This window comes from Alosa sapidissima, chromosome 11 (genome assembly GCF_018492685.1).
Source record: "Alosa sapidissima isolate fAloSap1 chromosome 11, fAloSap1.pri, whole genome shotgun sequence".
NCBI lineage: Eukaryota > Metazoa > Chordata > Actinopteri > Clupeiformes > Clupeidae > Alosa > Alosa sapidissima.
In genome coordinates, this window is record NC_055967.1 from 15,091,235 (window position 1) to 15,096,340 (window position 5,106).

Below are 5,106 nucleotides of genomic sequence, written 5' to 3' on the forward strand. Positions count from 1 at the left end.
TTATCTGAGTGAGTTCAATATATGTGATAAATTCCAATCAAGTTTTAGATCTCTGCACAGCACTGAATCGGCCTTGCTTAAAGTCCAAAACGACATTCTCTTAGCAGTTGATTCTGGATCTTGCGCCCTCTTGGTGCTTCTTGATCTGAGTGCAGCATTTGACACCATTGACCATAACATTCTATTAAAACGCTTGGAGGATGAAGTTGGTCTCCAGGGTTCTGTTTTGCAATGGTTCTCTTCTTATCTTAGTGATAGATCATTTTCAGTTAGTTTAGGCAATATCTCCTCTTCCTCTGCCCTTATAAAGTGTGGTGTTCCTCAGGGTTCCATTTTGGGCCCTCTTTTATTCTCTCTTTATATGCTACCCCTTGGCTCAATTTTTAAAAAGTATAACATTCAGTATCACTGCTATGCAGATGACACTCAGTTTTACCTGCCTGTTAACACTAATGGCATTTGTTCTTTGGAGAATATTTTTAACTGTCTCAGTGACATCAAATGCTGGATGGCAAGAAATTTTCTTCAACTGAACGAAAGTAAAACTGATATAATTATTTTTGGCCCTCCAAGTGATGTTTCTATCTTGAAAAATGCACTCGGACCTCTCTCTGCAAACTGCCAGGGTGAAGTAAAGAATCTTGGGGTTTTCTTTGACTCCTCTTTAAATTTTAATAAGCAAGTAAATAGTGTGGTCAAAGGCAGCTTTTTCCAGTTAAGAACCATTGCAAAACTGAAGCCCTTTTTGTCCTTCTCCGATCTTGAAACTCTTATACATGCTTTCATAACTAGACTAGATTATTGTAATTCATTATATGCAGGCCTGACCCACTCCACTCTCAACAGACTTCAGCTAGTTCAAAATGCAGCAGCTAGATTATTAAGTGGCTCTAAGAAACGTGAGCATATAAGTCCTGTGTTGGCTAAGCTGCACTGGTTACCTGTGGAGCACAGAGTTAAGTTTAAAATTGTACTTTTTGTCTTCAAAGCCCTCAGTGGTTTGGCACCTAGTTACATAGGTGACCTACTAATTCCTTACAGCACTCCAAGATCACTTAGGTCTTCATCTCAGAATCTTCTCTATATCCCCAAAACACGCCTTAAAACTAAGGGTGATAGAGCCTTCTCTGTTGTTGCCCCTCAACTCTGGAATAGTCTACCTGTACATATTAAGTCCTCTCCAACCATTGACTGCTTTAAGTCTAACTTAAAGACAGACCTCTCAAGTCTCACGCGTGAGACACACGCATTTCAATGACTTCACACGCTCACACGCCACACATGGCATTTCTCACTCCGAGAAATTATTAACTTGCCCGCACAGAAATTTCTAAGGGCTATATTTTACGTGTATATCAAACGTGTCACACAAGGTTGCTGTTGGAGGTGTCAATACCTCCATGTGCTGTTCAGTTACTAACCTAGGCCAATCAGAAAATAGGATTTCTCAACCAATCAGGAAATAGTTTTGTGTTGATGTGGGTCCGCAACGTGGAGACTGCTGGTCCGCGGAGTCGTGGAGTGAAATTAGGCCCGGTGCTTCGTCTGATAATTTGCTGCGCAGTTGATCAAGATACCGCGGACCGACAAAAAAAGAAAACAAACGTTTCTGCTATCGATGTCATTAAACATGAAGCCATACAATACAGTGGTGGTATGAGCGTTCATTCAATGCAGGCGTCTGCGCGAGAGAAACTTAAACTAATCGATAACGTTGGTATCAAAGCTCCGCTTCAACCTGTTGAATGCTATTTAATTGTTTAACGACACTTAATAGAACAACGTTGATTTTTGGAACTTCCATAGAAACAGAGCAGAGACTGTATAATACACTGTATAGCACTGAGTATTGTATAGTCAAATTTGAATATAACATGGCCAAAAGCTATTGTAGCCTTCTTATCTGTTAAAGATCAACAGATCAGTGATTTACGCCTATCTGCTCGCCAAAAAAGCTGGTATTGTGTTTCCTGAATCCTTACATTCAGGCATTCAAATCAAACTTCATTAAAAACATGTATTTTTTTCTTTTTCTCCATTTCCTACCAATGTATGATGCTTGCATGAGGGAAACATCCCAAAACAATAGCACCCATATAATTGTTGCTGTTTTGAGAAGTATTCTTCTTATGCAAGCATCATGCAACCATGGAAAAGCAATGAAACTAATAATTATATCTTACATTAGTAAAGCAGTCCTCTGATGTGCATGTCACAAAACATTTAAGTGAAAGTGCATGTATAACAATATAGGCATAATAATGATTGTGATAATGATAATGACAATTTGATTTGGAGGGAGTGGGGTTGGGTACGTGTAGATGAGCCCTATGACCCCAAAGTCTACCATGACTGGGCCTCAGGTCAAAGATGTTTGAGAAAGGCTGGTCTACATAACCTGCATCAGTTTGAGGTTTGCAGTGATGCGTTATTATTATTTATTATTATTTACTATAGGGTTCTAGAATAAATAAAACAGTGTGTTTGAAATAATGGAATTTGTGCTCTCTCATGAAGCTGGGTTGATGGGACATGGGGAGGGTGGGTCTGTTGATCGGTTGACTTTTAATCTACCTTAATACCCCCCCCCACCCCCACACACACACTCTTTATTTTATTTTTGACCAATTTGTTTATTATTTCAATTATTTATTTATTTCCCCCCCATGTTATGTTATTATTGTTGTTGTACCATTGTCATTGTTTTAAAGTCAAAGTCAAAGTCAAAGTCAGCTTTATTGTCAATTTCTTCACATGTTCCAGACATACAAAGAGATCGAAATTACGTTTCTCACTATCCCACGGTGAAGACAAGACATTTTACCAATTTAAAGGAGAATTCCGGTGTGATATTGACCTAAAGTGTATCTAAACATGATACCGAGTGTGAACGTATGTCTCATAGCCCATCTCGACTTGTCCCCTGCACTCCAAAATCTGGCGCTAGTTAGCCGATGCTACCAACAACGTTTTCAGTAGTGGTGCTTCGGCATCGGGCTAGCCATGCAAATAAATCACTGTTTTACACCCATTTACGAGGCTCAATGTATCTCCACACTTCATTGGTAGACTTCCGAGGGCCCTGACATTTAAAACGAGACATTGAGAACTTTGAAAAAGCACTGGTAGTTTACTTACAAGACGATTTATACAGACAGTATCTTCACAAAGTTTAACGTTTGCAGCCATCTTGAATTTAGTCACGATAAGTCGAGCAACGAGTAAGAATGAACAGCTATGATAAGGGATCAGATTCCAAAAATAATTCAGTGGAAATGCATGGATTCCAGTTTCTTCCAGTAGCAGCAACTGGAATCCATGCATTTCCACTGAATTATTTTTGGAATCTGATCCCTTATCATAGCTGTTCATTCTTACAAGTTGCTCGACTTATCGTGACTAAATTCAAGATGGCTGCAAACGCTAAACTTCGTGAAGATACTGTCTGTATAAATCGTCTTGTAAGTAAACTACCAGTGCTTTTTCAAAGTTCTCAATGTCTCGTTTTAAATGTCAGGGCCCTCGGAAGTCTACCAATGAAGTGTGGAGATACATTGAGCCTCGTAAATGGGTGTAAAACAGTGATTTATTTGCATGGCTAGCCCGATGCCGAAGCACCACTATTGAAAAAGATGTTGGTAGCATCGGCTAACTAGCGCCAGATTTTGGAGTGCAGGGGACAAGCCGAGATGGGCTATGAGACATACGTTCACACTCGGTATCATGTTTCGATACACTTTAGGTCAATATCACACCGGAATTCTCCTTTAAGTCCACAGACAAACATAACATTCAAGTAAACAAAAAAGTAAGTAAATAAGTAAATAAGAGGGCACATATAATAATGAAAAAATAAGAGCAGCAAAATTTGGTTGAAATTGTGCATGGACAGTCAATAAAATACTAGTGCAAAGTCAGGCCAATAAAAGGCTTGGGTAGTTCTGTTTGACCTAAGTAATAAAGAAAGTGGCATAGTGGTGCAAGTTATGTAAGAGCAGCAGAAGTGTTGTGTTTTCAGGACAACAACACCAAGTTGTAAAGTGTACAAGTGTGCAAGTGTGCAAGTGGAGTAGTGCGGGCGGCCATTGTGGGTCCAATGTCCAGGATGTTACGTAGCTGAGGGTGGAGAGGGGAGAGGAGGGGGAGAGTTCAGCATCCTTACAGCTTGGTGTATGAAGCTGTTGGTGAGTCTGGTAGTGCGGGAGCGCAGGCTTCTGTACCTCTTCCCAGAGGGCAGTAGATCAAACAGATTGTGAGCGGGGTGACTTGAATCACTCACAATTTTGGTCGCCTTGCGGGTGAGGTGGGTGGTGTAAATGTCCTTCAGGGAGGGGAGTGAAGCACCAATGATCCTTCCAGCTGTGTTCACTATGCGCTGCAGGGCTTTCCTGTTGTATTCAGTGCAGCTTCCGCCCCACACAGCGATACAGCTGGAGAGGATGCTCTCAATGGTGCCTCGGTAGAATGTGGTCATGATGGCTGGTGGAGCACTTGCTCGCCTGAGTTTCCGCAGGAAGTACAGGCGGCGCTGAGCTCTCTTCGCCAGTGATGCAGTGTTGGTGGTCCAGGAGAGGTCTTCACTGATGTGCACCCCCAGGAATTTGGTGCTGCTCGCTCTCTCCACCACAGCACCGTCGATGGTCAGTGGCAGGTGTTGGGTGTGACCTCTCCGGAAGTCAACAACAATCTCTTTGGTCTTGCTGACGTTCAGCAGGAGGTTGTTGTCCCTGCACCACGTGGTCAGATGGTCGACCTCCAACCTGTATTGAGTCTCGTCGCCCTTGGTGATGAGACCCACCAGAGTTGTGTCGTCAGCAAATTTCACTATGTGATTTTATGTTTGTTTGTAAGCACTTTGGTTCAACTCAGTTGTTTTTAAATGTGCTATAGAAATAAAGTTGACTTGACTTGACCTATAAAATAATTGAATACATTACATTACATTACATTACATTTACCCTTAAAGGAGTACATGTTCCCTTAAAGGAGTACCGTCACACCGGTGTGACGGGAATGTTAAGAAATGAACGTTCTAAAGAATATCTGGGTTCATTGAATTCAACATAGAATTTTAGAACCTTGCCTAACTTAGCTACTTACTGGGAG